The sequence below is a fragment of the Mixophyes fleayi genome, chromosome 9 (genome assembly GCF_038048845.1).
Source record: "Mixophyes fleayi isolate aMixFle1 chromosome 9, aMixFle1.hap1, whole genome shotgun sequence".
Lineage (NCBI taxonomy): Eukaryota > Metazoa > Chordata > Amphibia > Anura > Limnodynastidae > Mixophyes > Mixophyes fleayi.
The window spans coordinates 100,811,898-100,828,790 of NC_134410.1; the positions used below are offsets into that span (position 1 = coordinate 100,811,898).

At 38.1% G+C, this 16,893-nt stretch overlaps 1 protein-coding gene across 3 annotated transcripts in view; it reads right to left on the reverse strand.

The window, feature by feature from the left end:
* Window positions 1-16,893, reverse strand: part of NEK6 (NIMA related kinase 6) — a 123,446-nt gene that overhangs the window by 93,151 nt on the left and 13,402 nt on the right. For 2 of the 3 annotated variants that reach the window (XM_075184718.1, XM_075184719.1), the window contains exon 2: window positions 6,115-6,362. The exons of the other annotated variant lie outside the window; for it this stretch is intronic. The gene's annotated coding sequence lies outside the window, so the exon portion shown is untranslated. The remainder of the gene's footprint in view (window positions 1-6,114; window positions 6,363-16,893) is intronic. 3 annotated transcript variants of the gene reach the window in all.

Consider the following 16,893-nt stretch of genomic DNA (forward strand, 5'->3'; position numbering starts at 1 on the left):
TCACAGGGTTCTGAATATTTCTGCAAGATACAACATAAATACTTCGTGGATTTACATTAAACATTTAAAATAAATATTGGGTTAATGTTTCTCTGTATTATTGATTTGGTCAACTGTGTCTCCTACAAATCTTGCAAAGCAGCTGGGTCTCACATGAGATATTCTGCTCCACTGGCTGAACTAGCCTTGTTAGTGCAGCCCGTGCCCGTCTGTGGGGTGGTATAGATATATACCTGTGCACATAATCTTACTCACACAAACTAGTGTATGCAATATGAACACCCCCTTTGGTGTCAATTCCACAATCTGAGAGCCTTTTATAAGGAAAAAGAAAATTCCTCAAGTCACAGTGTATGTTCCCTAGCTATGAAATATTTGTAAGACAAATTATTGTATTCAGACTCTGCAGTGCGGCCGTCAATTAAAGGGCAATGACTGAAGCAAACAGTAGCAGGCACTACCAAATTGTGTTCTGAATGGCAAATACCGCACTAGAATGTATTCAATTTCAGTGAGCTCTTTGCTACCAGAGGTCACTAATCTTAGATCACTGAACGACAAGAAGACCATTTAGAATACAGACTGCAAGTGCTTGTTACTACAGCTGAAGCACTAGACCGCTGCCTATTCAGAAAGATACTGTAGGGGTCATCACCCCTACAGTACCTTTCTGGATAGGCAAGGGCTTCAGTTAAGAACCTGTGTGAGAGAGGCATTCTACAATTTTAGAGTCTAAATCCCCCAAAAATAGTACATGTTTAAGAGATTACATAAAAATATAATTTAAATGTCCACTAGTAATATATCTAGCACATGTATCCATTTGCATAGAGGTGGTTCACTTTTTACACAGGAATGACAGCTAACCCAATCTGGTGATGCATTCGGTACATGCCTCTTTCCCAAACAGGCTAAATTGCTAGGACTAGATTGGTCCCTCTGTGTTTACAGCTGACTGTGACCAGATAACGGCAGGTATCGCAGTTTGGCGTGATTGGACCACATAGAGATATTACATAAAGGGCATGAAGTCATTATGAGGAAAGGTTAGCCAGTTTAGGCACGTTTACTTTAGAAAAGAGGCGTCTAAAAGGAGATATGATTACTATGTACAAATACATTAGGGGTCAATACAGAGAACTTTCATGAGAACTTTTTACCCCAAGGACTATACACAGGACATGCGGTCACCCAATAAGGTTAGAGGAGAGGAAATTTCACAACCAGCAAAGGAAGGGGTTCTTTACAGTAAGGGCAGTCAAGATATGCAATTCACTGCCAGGGAAGGTTGTGATGGCAGATTCAATAGATATGTTAAAGAAAGGGTTAGACAAATTTTTAGAGGAAAAGTGTATCCAAGGATACGACCGTTAACTAAAATGAAGGATAGTAGTGGATACAGGACTGCAATATTGGGTCTGGGGGGATTTTCACAATTGAAACAGATTGGCGGTTGCTTATTCTGGATCAATTTCAAATATAAGTGAGGGATCGCAGGAGATCCAAAATAGGTTGAACTTGATGGACTGGTGTCTTTTTTGAACCTCATCATCAACTATGTTACATAGGGCAGCACTATGTAAGGAGATGAAGTCAAAGTTTACAATCCCGTAAAAGCATCTATTCTAGCAGCGTCTTTTCCTAAAAACGTTTTCCTTGTGTTGCCACGTTAGATAGAATGTAAAGGGGTGCTGAGAAATTCCACTTGCATCTTTTATAAGCAGAACGGTTAACAGTCTCTTTAGGGAGCACAGTAAGTACTTTTTTCTAAACAGCGATTCCCTATTCCCCACAACCAGAAATGCAAACAAGCTCCATCATGTGCATCTATACAGTCACACAGAACAAATAAAACAGTCACTTGAAAAACCAGCAAGACCTTGTCCGCTCAGCACCTAACAATTAATGTGACCTGGCAGAGTCTCATTGTCCTGTATATCAATGGAATGCCCTTCCGTGTTGATTCAGACTGTGTGGTGCCTTGAGATACCAGTAAACCCATTGTTTTACTGCCAGAAGAAATTGAAATCCTTGCACAAGTCTAACAGGGTAACAGAATAGTCATATACCTGTGAAAAAACAAAGTTTACATTGAAACAGGAGTGTTAGACGAGGCAGCCAACCACAATGAAGCTGTAAGTTCTAGCACTAAAGGGCTGAAACGGTGACGAATTAGTGGAGGTGGAAGAAGTGTTACATTAAGGGAACCAAATCAGCAGGGACAGATATAAATCTATCCTAAATATAAATGGAAAAAAACAATTAAATGCAGCCTGACATCACCAGAGGAAAGGGCAACTGTATGAGTCAAATGGATTCTAATGGCCAAATAATTATATGATGATATGGTATTGCCAATCTTTCGTTTAAATGTAAAAAACAAATCCCCTTTGTACACGTTAATGCCATTTGCACATGCGAAAAACTAGCGTACAGAGCTACTGAGAGGAGTGGATTTTGTGTGATGAAGAATGTGTTTCTTCTTGCTCAGCTTACCAAATTTCAATCCATTTCCAGATGGAAACCGACCATCCTGAGGCTTCAGCTACTTTCCTGGTCATTGTTCAAAAGCTGTTAAGAGTACTTTTAGCATATTACACAAGTAATGAAGAAATGAAAAATCTGGAGACAGGACCTTCTAATGTCTTTCATAAATGTAGAGTAATGCTCTTTTCACATCACCCCTTGCCAGATGTCCCCTTTTTCATTATATACATACCAAAATAATTTGACTGAACCCTTTACTGCGTATTGGAAGCGAACTTAGCTTTTCTTTTAACATATGCAGTTCTAGCAGCATACTGCTAGCTTAAAGCAGGACAAATCTGTACTTAAGACGCTCCTAGACATGCATTGGAAAGGGGAAAAACGTTTAGCACGGTGGTATATGTATAACAAAACAAAGAAGTTTGACAAGAGAAATCTTTTGAAAAAAAAATATTTTGATCAATTTCGCTAGAGGAAGCACTGAAGTTGCTAACAAGGCAGTTTACAAGTGCAACCCAAGTGACTTGACTGGAAATAGGTTTCTTAAGGTGAGGGATACATTTCTGCTGGGCTAACAGAGCTGTCCTGAAAACCTACGGAATGACTAAAATACAGGAAAATATGCTACAAATAGAAGTGCTGAGGTACCTCAAGATTATAATGCTTGAAATGTGAATTATACAGATTCCAACTGTTGTTATAAGCGGTTTGCCTTAATTTAGCTACTTTAAACACACAGAAGAGATAACATAGCAAAGTAGAGAAGAAGGTGCAATTATTCCGGAAGCTGATAATTAAATGGATTTGTAAAACTGTGTTGCAATGCAATGAGTAGGTGTGAGACAGAGTACAAAAGGAGGGCAGCAGCCACTGGATTACAAAATACCATAAGAGACTTAAATAGCTCATAACACCACACAATCAACAATTGTGAGAAACTGCTGGTCACATGGGGACTAGTGCCAATGTAGAGGTGTGATATTTTAGTAACAGATGCAGCAGACTGTGGTTTGGCCAAACATGGCATACCAAGAAATCATTCACAGTAGTGCTTTGCTGCTATCACAACGCGAAAAACACGTCTTGTGTGTATAGCATGCGACGTATACACTGGCCAACTACACGCCAGAAATTATCTAAACAAACTGTTGCTTGCTTAGCTGGCTGTTCAGACCGAGCGCTAAAAGTCTAGAAAGGTGCTCCAAATCAAATTTGTTTGGAATAACTGGCTACATTGGCCCCACATACTGAGCTTTATCTGGGCAATAGGGTTAAAAAATGAAATGTTTAGAAATGCTAAATGTATCATGTTAAAACAATCAAGTGCTGGCATTGTCATTTTCTGGTCTGTGTTTCACTCTCCAATTGGTAAGTTTACTAAACTGCGGGTTTGAAAAAGTGGAGATGTTGCCTGTAGCAACCAATCAGATTCTAGCTGTCATTTTGTACAATGTACATTCTAAACAAATGATAATTAATATCCGATTGGTTGCTATAGGCAACATCTCTACTTTTTCAAACCCACAGTTAAGTAAATTTACCCCCAATATTTCAATGTGCATTCTATATGAAGTATTATAATGACACGGACACAGCGCTCTTATTTGTTGCCTCTACTCACCTGCCCAATACAAGCAAAAGACCAGAATAGCAATACAAGTGCCTTAACAACTTAACAACCAAGACCAACACTGCGGGGACAATTTAAATACACTTATTTCATCATCTTCTAGAGAACCATTCTGGGATAAGCACATTTGCATAAACAAATGGGAAATATATATTAATTTTTAAAGTGTATGTTTTCCTAGAGTATAAGCCAATTGTAAAGCGCTATGGAATCTGCTGGCGCTATATAAATAAATGTTGACAATGATACCCCAAGGAGTTTTTCATTGTATTGCCAGCATCTTGCTTGCTGCTGTTAGTAATCACTGGTTTATAGTCCAGCCATCATTCATTGATACATGTAAAAGCAAGTCACATCAGAGATGCTGCAGATACAATTTTTCCAGCCACCTTAAAACCAAGAATGCAGTTATGTAGCCCTCAATGCTGTCAGATCGGAATCACTTTCTACTGGTCAGTCTAGTATTTACCCCACAGAAAAAGCAGGAAGCAGTGAAGAGAATGTATGGGAAGTAGCAGGAAGCATGCAGGTGACAACATGCTAGTATGACATGGCCCTTACAGCACATGCCTTCGCATGAGTAGGTTTTCCACAGGGGAGTGTGCACTTGCCTGCCAACCATATTTTTATATTCTGTCATTTTCATATCCCCTTGCTTATTTCGGTTTGTGGGATGAACAGGAAAATGTAAAACGTGAATATACCATGTTTTGAAGGATTATTTGAAATCGCCACAACTTTATCAAATATATTAGGGCTCTGTCTACTGAATAACACCGCCATCCCTCAAAATCTTACAGTAACAAAATACAGTATGCAAAGAAATCAATGTTAGGCAGGGAGATAAAATCAAATAAAAGCCATTCACCACAACTTATGGTGGTAAAGGAATGCTTGACTCTCCTTTACAATGAGATATCCACTTTACATTGTTTTGCTTGTATTAAAATGAAACGTGAACATTCTTTTTTCACCCTAGAAATGTGTATGTTATTGCCCTTATTCACATACTTTATGGATTACTGCTACAAATCAGTTGGAGAAAATAGGAAATTGAACTGTGGTTTACAACCCAATAAACGATCTAGTTGGCTTTATAGGTAAACTGGTTACTTTATGGAAATAAACATTGCTGTACTATTCAATAGGGGGAATTTGTACCATGTGCATATTGCATCTTGCATTGTCTGAATAGAGTTCTGGATAACTCATGTCACATACATAGAGGCTATATAAGTAGTGTATGTTATGTGAATCTGCTTTTCATGCACCGTAGGAACGTTATTCATTTCAATATTAACATGGAGTTCTAAAAAACATATCATGTGTCTACTACCTCTATTCTCCCAATATTTGGCTTTAAAACAGTACCATGGGAGACACCAAAGGAAAGAAATGAAACAAGATACAACAGGAGAAATCCAGTGGAACGCTGTAAACATCATGTGAACAGTGACACCTTAATCCGAAAGATCCACAGAAAGCTGGATTCTTCTGGTCTATCCAAAGCCCAGTCCTTACGTAACCTTACTATTTTACTAGATATAACAGAGTTTCCGTCTGTTGTGGTTCAGATGGCAGTATCAACAATCGTTGTCCATGTTTTTAGATGTGTATTACTATATGCAAAAAACAACTACTGCGCTCACCTGAATAGTCTATTCATATATGCCGGAAAAAAACACTCGCTCAACGGGTGATGTGCACAGAAACAAACCCAAACCTACCCAGACTAACAGTGTTATATGGTTTTCTGATAGATATATATATATATATATATATATCATTGCGATAAGGAATGAAAATGATCATAGTAGTAGTAGATAATAAATATGCCTCAGAGCGTTATAAAATTATAAATAAAGAACCACATCACAATAAAATATCAACATAGAAGTAAAATATAGGCAAAAAGAACATTTTGGACCCTGACAACATAAAAAAAAGGTCCATTCTCTTGTATATTATATACAATGTTTTGTTCTTGTTTAACTTACCCACTTATGTTTAATGTAGGAGGGTTAGGTAACCTAGGTCTGCAAAAGTGCTTATCCCAGTGGCCACATAATCTTCCTCTTCAGTGTTCCTAAATTAAGGTTCCTTAACTGATGCTGTAGGCCAGGAGATAATCTCGTGTAACAGGTTCTCTTCTCAAATTGAACAATCCACCAAGCATCAGTCTATAGTGCAGCACTGGAAACTGTATTTCTTGAATTTTCAAGCACAAAACTCAATATCATTTGGCCTAAAAGGTTAGAAAAAGAAAGCGGGTTTAAAATTCCTTACTTCACACCATAGCTGGATTTTATGTTAGATAGATGCCCTCTGCTAGGTTTAGGCAACCACTGAAGAGCATGTGTTTACTGATAAGTTTCCTTTGACTCTTTGCTTAGGTAGTAACCTGAGCTGGACAGCTCCGGAGGGGAAGGGGATATGACGTCTGTGTTCTTGAAATGTGACTCTGTCTCTTTTGCTAATGCAGGCAGTTAACCCATCAATCACACATTATGGCGTAATTCCAAGAGGCCTAATAAAAAGAAACACTTTTGGTGTGAAACTGACTTCATGGAAGTCGCTTTAGTGTGATTCAATGACAACTCATTTTTAGTACGTCATGAGTGTTTGCTTCTTACAACAGGAAATTCATTTTAGCACCAACTAAAATGACTCGATTGTGCAAATGTCATGACTGCACTATGAAAGAGCACTATTCAAGTGTTTCAGCACTACTTATTACAAGGCCCTTTTATGCATGTCTCAAGCCATTTCTTTCAGAGAGGAAATATATCAAGGGTGAAATCATATCTGTTTCAATTGACAATATACAGCCTAGAAAATAGATTTTCTTATGAATGGTGAATGTGCCACTTCCAACAAGATAGAGATAGAGAAGCAATAATTATTTTCTTTTATCTCCCGCATTCTATATTGACTCCCAGGAGCTGTCTTCCCACATCACAGTGCCCCTGCTAACGTTAAGGGAAGTAATATAGTGCAGAATGTGATACAGTATGTACAGTTTCTCTATGCTGTTTTTCAGAGCACAGATTTACACTTAGTGCATTAGGCATTATGTAAACGACTATTTATCCCAAACATGACAGGTTCTCTTTAAAGGTAAAGCTGCCACAAGCACTTTATGCCACATAAGCATGTGACACTTTGCAGAAATTTTAAATAGCCCTGTATATGACAGCAATTATCCAAAATAAACAGTAGCATTTGCTCAATACAGGGACAGGTGTCAGACACAAGCACAGCATGAATTAGCTTTTTTTACTACACCAAGGACTAAAGTTAGGAATACTTACAGCACCTATAATTAATAAGGGTGATTTATAATAAGCATCAAAATGTTGAGTTAATGAGAATCAGAGATTTTGATGGGGTTATATAGCAAATGTGACTAGCATTGCTGTAAATCTGAATAACCTATTTGACTACACGCCTCATATCTAGCCATGTTTTGCCTTGAAGTGTACCCTTCACCTACACACAATGCTGGCAGGCATATTGCGGCCCTACCACTTCACAGATAACCAGTAATAAGTATCTCATGCCTCAATGATGTCACTATTGAATGGACAGGCTGACTTCTTGTAATCAGGCACAACATGTCTGCCTCCAGAATGACAAATTGTGCTAGAGTTTTTACACTAAATTATTGTACACATTGGTGGAAACATGTCCATTAAATGCAGAGAATTGCAAAGGAACAAGGGCTTACGCTAATAAAAGAGGACATGGATTCAATCCCAGCCAAACATAGATATGTTGGACAGAGAATTATAGCTCAGCCTGATTTACCCTGAGCTGCTCAGGGTTGCTTAGCTTGATGAAGGGCCAGCAACCGGGAGGTTTGTCTGCTCTCCTCGGAGTGCAAAAGAAATTTGTGAGTCTCCCGGACTATCCGGGAGAGTAGGCAAATATGATAACTCAACATATGGCTATGAATTTCCATTGGATCCATTGTATGTGCAGCCTGTAATTAAACACACAATAAAACCAATGGATAGGAATATTTAATTTGATGTAACATATGTGGTCTGCCCACATATCACAACATAACAGTTTGGAGATTAACAACATTGTAATAACAATAAGTGTTATTCATAATGTTTCAACTGATGATTGACAATAAGTCGTCATGCAAAATGATTATACTTAATAAAGAAACAAAAACAAAAAAAAAAAACATAAGAGACACAGAAAGAAAACAAGTGTGAAAGAAATGGGGGGGGGGAAATCTGGTACTTGTGGCTCCTGGAACATAGAACTCTCATGATCTTTTAACACCCACTGGCTGAAGATTGAAGAACTTTAGTTTGGCAGCAGCTAGAGATACACAATTTACACTCCTCCAACTCAGAATGACATCATAGATCACATTATAGTTCAATGGCATTGTGTGCCTTGAACTATAACCTAAAATAATCACTCTTCTAAATTACTGCTGAAAGCAAACCGTTTTGCCACAACTGTCAAAACCAGATTTCCTCTAGCAATGAGCAGACCAGCTGGTTTGATGTAGAAGATAAGCCCGGTAACCATAAGAGCCAGCACCATCAACACTTTGCTAACCCAAGCACTAAGACAGTGGCTGACTGAGGCAGTAAACAGACTTAAGCAATGCACTCTTTCCAGGGATGAATCACAACCATCTAGCACCCATGCTTCCTGTCATCGTGGATTTAGAGATCAGCTGCTGAGACTGGGCGACTTTTTTTTTTTTTTAACAAGCCCTGTTGCCATAGCAAAGGGTGGGCACAGATCTTTTATTAAATCAGTACATTGATTAATCCTATGCAGGAGTTTCAATGACAAAATATTTCTTATCTTCAAGATGATCTATAAAAGGATTGATAGTAGATCTGTAAGCTTTGACAACTAGATAAAATCCCAACTCAGTTTAGAACATACTGACAGTTTGTATAGTATAAGTTACTATAAGGCTGGGTACACACTACAGAAAATTTCTCCCGATGCGATATCGTCAACGATTTTACCAACGACTGAAAGTCCTGATGCCGATTCCTGTGTACACACTGTACAGGTTTTACAAGATTTACCTTCAGATCTGTGCTCATCATCTGTCATAACCATCGGCTGAAAAGATCGAGACTCTAAACTCTATGGAGTTCTGCCTACAATGCTTCTCAGGAGTGCATACACACTGCAGAATTTGTCCAACATTGTTCCATCGTTTATAGAGATTTTTAGTTTGGTTACAAAATCCAATCCAACGATACTATGTACTTTGGTATGATAAAACAGGATAGTGGGAGCATACACACGAATGCAATATCGGACCGAACGGTTGTTTATCGTCTGATTGGCATAATAAGCAGGTGAAAAATCTTTAGTGTGTACCCAGCTTCAGTTTGTAAGTTTTAAGCTTGATTATAAAAGATCAGGATAGATCCCTAAAACTGCATGAACGCTGGAAGCCAGCTATTCGCCGGAGAAAATAAAGGAATGAAGACAACCTGCTTACAAGTCCCTGAACTAGCACATATACAGGATGTTTGAAAACTAGGGTGAATTCCAGCTTATTGATGTACAAATTAAATATAGTTCACAAATAATCACAACTGCTTGTCTTGAACTTATTTTAAGATGGTTAAGACAGATCCAGCCTGTGTCCTGACACAAAGGTTGGGAATCACTGCTGTAGGGATGCAAGTCATCCTTATGTAGTAAGATCATCAGAAAGCAATGTCCTTAGTCCTGTCCAGGATGGAAAGCAAAGTCTAGACAGTGCGGGGGTGAGGCTGGAACAACAGTCTTTGAAAATAAAATTTTGAGGGTGGTAAATGATCAAGTAAAATTTTAGCAAGTTTGGTCGTCCCCTTCAACACTTTTCTTTTTCTATGTTTAAACGCTTGCCATTGCTTGGGATCAATAACATAAACTTTAACACTAAAACATATTTAAAAAAAAATAAAAAAATAGTCCCCCTGTTTGAAATACATGGCCACTTACCGGTCACGACATTATGTTGAAACATTAAATATTTATAGTCATGAACATTTAACTCATTATTTAGGCCACACTGTGCTTTTTTAACCTTCATAGGAAAACAAAATATGGGAACTTTATATTAATAAATACAACAAGCCTTGCTGTTCAGAATAATGTGGCTTCATATGTTTTAATAAATATTTATAGAAAAAAAAGTGAAAATACACCCTGGTTGAAGAGGTAGAAATGACAATCTGTATACATGGGTGGCTTTTCTTCCCAACTAGTGTACATTGCTTCTTAAATCATTACGATAGTACTGCGGTGCCTTATAAATTAACAACAATACTAGCAAAACTGCAATGTATAATCAGGTTTGTATTACTCTAGAGAGGAATGAAATAAAAATCATTACATTTATTTACAATAGCAACAATTATTACACAAGGAAGTCACATGACCTCATTTGAAAGATCTGTTAGAGCAACAACTGATGAAGAAACCAAAATTGATAGCGATTAGGGTGGAAAAATGTACAGAGATTTTTGAGTGAATTTGAAGTGTTTGGATACTTCAAATATACTCCTAAAATACCCCTCCATTCACTATAACGGGATTCTAAAAAAACAAACACACATATTTCATAAGGATTTTCATTCTAATTCAGGAAACACCGTGTACAGGCATGTGCAGGGCCATCTTTTCCATAGGGCACGATGGGCAGCTGCCTGGGGCCCCACGGGCAAGGGGGCCCCATAGGCACGGCTCTTAATGAGAATAAATAATCCTGCAAAAGAAAAAAACCTGCAAAAAAAAACCTACAAGGGTCACTGAGCAAGTACATCTATCTATCTCTATATCTGTATACATTTATATATTTATATCTATATCTAGGGGCCCCGGTGCACTGCTTTGCCCAGGGGCCCATAATGTTGTTAAGATGGCCCTGGGCATGTGGGTTTACTGACTGAGTTTCTGGACCCGGCATAAGGAACAGAACACAAGATCTATACTATTCCCAATGATGAATGCTGCAGGAAAACTACTTGTTGGAGAAATCAACATAAAAGTAAAGAGAAAGAAAAGTCTGTCTTGAAATACTTATAGATTAGCTCAAGGTTGGAGAAATCCAAGGAGCCAGGTAACCAGCGTGCCTAACCTACTGGATGTCATTTATATTTATTATATTACTATTATTAATAATTCTTTATTTATATAGCGCTTTTCCCCACACCAGGATTCAAAGCACTTTACATTGTTGCAGAGGGTGAGGCAGCCAACTTGAGAGTACTCGCTGGCTCTATGGAGTTATTCACATCAGTCCCTGCTCCACCGGAGCTTACAGTCTAAATGCGGACATCCGATTGCTGATATGGTAAAACTTCCTTGTTCAACATTAGTCTATTCATAAAATGAACCAATAATAAAGTAAATGAGCCAGGTGCTCATTACTTAATTGAATTCTTCTTTTTAATGTCTAAAGTGTTGCTTTAAGAAAAATCTTGTTTATATAACAATGTGTACTAAATTCTCTTCTTTCGACCGTCACTGGACCCTAAAATTCTGCAAGCAAGGGAGCAAAAAAAATCATAATAATGAAAAATGATGTCCCAATGCCTGCTCTACTTTCCAATGTGTTATATGCTGTGAAATGCGCTTGAAAAGTGACATAAGTCACAGAAATGATCACTCCCCATCTGTGACAGGCAGCTCCACTGGTGCAGCACTGCGATGACACCAGACACACTAAGCTCCAAACCAGCCTCAATATCTTGTATATAATTTACAAAACAGCTGTCCTACTTAATAAAACCATTTAAAAAGACACTTTCACAACCTCTAACGTAACATGAGATTGTCTGACTCAGGAGGAAATGGAGAATACCAGTCTAACCACAGGTAGGATTGAAAACTTAATGCATGTATTACTGGTAGGTGTTTTTGAATTCCCCTCACTTACAGGTTTGCTTAGTCTGTGACATTAGCAAGATCGTTAACTCATTCACTGACTTAACCCCCAGGATACAGAATGAGTTGTGGATTTTCTCCATCTTCTATAAGAGGAAATTGATTCTCTGGTTGATACTTTTTTTTTTATCTCTCTCTATATGTGCTGTGTATAAAACATGTACGTGGTTTCAGGATCATTGATCACAGAGATAAACTTCACTATTCACATCTCTATGCACTTTACTGTCACACAATCTTGAAGCCACCTACGATTTCAGAACAAAGACATGCAGTCACTAGAGTATCACCATAGAGCATATGAATGGCGGTTGGTGAATGAGGCTCATCTAAATCTTCCCTGGTTGGTATGGCTGAGGATAATGGAAAATGTTGTCTACAACAATAAACAGAAACAACCAGAGTACTGGAGTGCAATATAAATATTTTCACTTTATTAATATATGATTGAAGCATTTGTAGCAGAAAGTAGCAAATTCTAGTAGCAGTTTATTGTAGAAACATACATACATGGTAAGTAGTACCTACATTTCTCTTGACATTGCTATGAAAGCTGAAAGGTGGTAAGACTCTGTTTTTATGTGAAACGTTATAGGGTCTCCATTTAAGTGTACACCAATATATAATGCATGCTTAATAATTACTGCTAAATGACAGGTATACTTAAATGGCTGAAAATCACTAATTGAATTCATATTCAAATATAAAAGGATTTCCTAATGTAGACAAAAGGCTGTATCCACTTTAATCTACTATGAAAGCTTCATACTTTAAACCACTGATAACCTGCACTGCTCACGCTTAAAGGGTGGTGTCACATGAGAGATTTATCTTCCTCATTTTTTCCTCATTTTGTTTTTGTTATGTTTAACATGCTATCAATAAGAGAATGATGATGACAAGGTGCCACAAGTTATACCCACTGTCCCGCAAAGCCAGACCGTAGGTATAACAAATCATGCCTAGGAACAAAAAAAGGAAATACAAGGTGAAATCACAGGCGGTCGTGAGTGACCTTTGTGTTCGAAGGTGAATGAATTGGATGTTGCTGTGTTCTCCGACGTATAGTCCATTTCTGAGCATGCACAGTGCAATTTTACGCAAAATATGGTACGTTTCGGCATTTACGTTCCCTAATGAATCAGTCCACCTGTTACTGTAGAGCACTATTAAAATTAATTGTTGAATAACAACAACAACAACACTACTTTTCTTCTAACAGTACATCCCTGTAAATGTACTGTGAACTGCTGAAATGGTTGAAAAATTCATTACACATAAAAACTACACAACTCTGCATGACTACTCATCAAGTAAAACATCCCTTTCTGATAGAAGCGATGTCCAAAATACATCCAGCAGCTTGAATGTGCCAAAAACCATTCTAAAATTTTTCAAAATAATTTGGCCAGTTTTATTTTGGTCTTTAAATGATATGTAGTCTTCTCACCGATATTTACAGATACAAATATGTAGACAAACAAGATGTGTAATTGGTCCATAATGTAAAGTAAAATAAATGTGTTTGAGTTTAACTTGCATTTGAAGAACACTGTATCTTGTGGTTTGAAGATTATTACCCCAATGCACTCAACAGTGGCAAATGCAAAAACGCAATACATTCCAAAAGCACAAAGGGAATGCTAGAGGGTATGGCAACAATAGAAATGCCAAAATGTATGAGCCCTACAGATAATTTCTATTTTCTTAGAGTATGTTCCCTAACATACAGACAAACAAAGAAACTGTCTCATGCAGCATGCAAACTGTTTGTGCAGCAGTTTCTATGTTGTTTCTTTTCGATCCTCCAAGCTACACACAAATCCAGTCCCACCAGACAACTCTCAGGGAGAAGCCAGTACTATTTTATCCACAGATGGCCTCAGTCTCGGATTCTGCAATGACACGAGAAACACTGACACTCAATGCCAAAAATGCAGTGATAACTTTGTCTTGTCGTGGTCCAATGTGACCGTGTTATTTCCTGACATCTAACATGACACCAATCTGGCCTGGATACTTGGCTGTCTGTTCATCTTACTTCCTGCCTAGCCCCTGGACGTGATATGCAGGATGTGATGGGTCAGCTGTCCTGTGAACTTAGCGCAATACAATAATCAGCCTTATACAGACTGCAACCAAGTTCCAAATCAAGTGGCTTCAGCATGGAACGATCCATTTAGTTACATTAACTCCATGGAGGTATATAAACATTAACCTGAAACAGGTTATGTTCTTTATCATTGGTTTGGCAACAGATTTTACGTATGTTATATTTGTTAAACTGGTATAAAAATACAACCCAAAAAGGTTCATTTATGCATTAAAATAATACATACATAATCCTTTCTAGGTATCTGTATTTTGGGGGAAATATTAAATAAAAGAAGACTAAAGCCAAATAATTAGAATGGTAAGAATTCTGCACCCCAATAGCAAAATCAGGATAATTTAGCAGAAGTTCATCCTTGAATGAAGACATGCTGTTATTATTATAGGAAACCTCAACATTCTGAAATTTTTTTAGGCGGGGGGGTTTAAGATCTAAAAATAAATTAGTCTTACTTCCTTTTTAAACCGTAGGCGTTCCTCTGTGCTGTTGCATATATACAGCAGCAAACTCATTACAGTATCAGGAAAAAGGCCATCAGTCATAAATCCTTTTTTTTATTCATGGTGGGGGTGGCGAAACATGTCAACAGCCACACTTGCTCTTCCTGAGAAACACAAGGGACCTCATCAGGGTAAATCAAAATCAGACAGCAAGAAACAATGATAAAGCCACTATACTGAAAAAAAACAGGTCAGCATTCCCAATGAGTAACAATCCTCGGATCAAACGGGACGTTGTTGTAACAGTATTTCAAATCAATGAATTTTAGTTATATCCACGTTCGTCATGTTTAATCACACTGTACCCAATTTTTCCAAGCCTCTAAATGCTTTATCCTGGTCCCCAAAACTTATGCATATCTTATATCTCTATAGACAGGAGAAACAGCTACATACATTACTTGGGCATAATTCTGCAATGAACCAATGGATTATTGCCTTCATCTGTTTCTTGCCCTATCAAAGTACCACAGTCTCCCACAACGCACTCATAACAAGATCACAGTTTTCGGTAGTACGACAGCACAGTCACAATGCCTCAGTTGAGGCTCCTATGAACAATTACGGTAGTCAACACCTACCCAATGTAAGTTCCACTGTGGCTTACAGGTGTTGTCACTGCTTTTTACCATGCTGTTGACAAGCTGAAACTACTGGAATTTTAGAAGTAGAGTTGGTTTAGTTGAAGAGTCTTCAAGAATATTATCATAATCTGTATCATAATCAGTCAATCTGAATCAATCCTCGCACTAGTGTTGGCTGGCTCCTTTATCTGTGATCCAAAAGGCACCACGCTAAGGGGGAGATTCAATTGCCAACGTTGCAGGGACATTAGTGGAAGCACATTGTCGTCAATTACGGTAGGAATCACCACTCCTTTACCAGAAAAATGAGTGAAGCTTTTTGTCAAATCTCTGCCATGAGGTCTCTAACTGAATCCCCCACTAAGATTTTCAAAATACAATAGGACTTTAATGGGATAGGCCAATCACATCAGAGGTTCAGATAGTCACATATATAACAGTTGAGAGGTGTATCCAGTGACAATAAGGCAATCAGGACACCACATGTAAATAACATCTATGCAGCCACAGAAAATACACAGCACACATCAGTCTAAGATAACCCATGCCCACGTGGCAGGCACGTGGGCATGGCTTGCGTCTAGTAGGTCTGCCATGTTGTGTTGCTGGCCCTTCTTTCATGTGTCTACTGCATATATTTGCACCAACATACTAGAGATATGCGGAGACTAATTTAATCATCCACATCTGTCCCTGCCACATTGGAGTTTACAGTCTGACTTCCCTACCATATATACACACACACACACAGTAGAGTTAATTTTTTTCAGTGCCCAATTAACCTACCAGGAGAAGAAACACATGCAAGCACAGGGAAAACATGCAAACCTCATACAGATAATGTCCTGGTAGGAAACAAACCCATGGCAATTTTGCAATTATATGTTCTGTGAACATGTAGATGTATACAATGTACAAGTATAGCATTTGGGGGAACAGATAGCACAATATAGTAGAACAGGATCAAACCCAGTTATATTTCACTGAAGAACAACTTCTAGAGAGCAGGAGGATGCACAGTCCTAATATTTGATTAACGCAATCAAAAACAAAAATCTACCCAATACTCTATACCATTTACCAAAACAATGTTCTAGAATAATGATCTATCTATTCTAAAAATACACTAGCTAAAACTCACATGTACCAAAACGTTTTAGTGTGTATTTTACTAAGTTTGAAAAAATATGAATATATGTCTGCCAATTCATCTACAAAATTACCTCCTGCATAGCAAATTAATTTTATACAAGGCACGAATCCTTTCATTCAATCTTTCATAATGTGCGATGTAAAGGGGAATGATGTCTGTGCTGCCTTTAGTGGGGACAGTTCCCTGAAGAAGCCAGTAATTCTAGAGGGGTGAAATGCATTGGACTTGAGATTGTGAAAGGTTGTCTTATCAGCTCTCAAACCGGCAATACAGATACCGTCTTTATACAATCCGGAGCGCTACTGCACAGCGCTTCACACTTCTACCAATGTGTGCTCAGACAGCACTTGTTCAATTACAAGGATCAAAAACCTCTGTGGCAAGTCTCTGCTCCCCAGCCCAGGACCTCCCTTTCAGAGAGAGAAAGCAGAAGTTTTGGAATGGAAGATCCAGAATCGCAACAAGAACATCAATGAAGGCTACAGCCTTCCCAACAT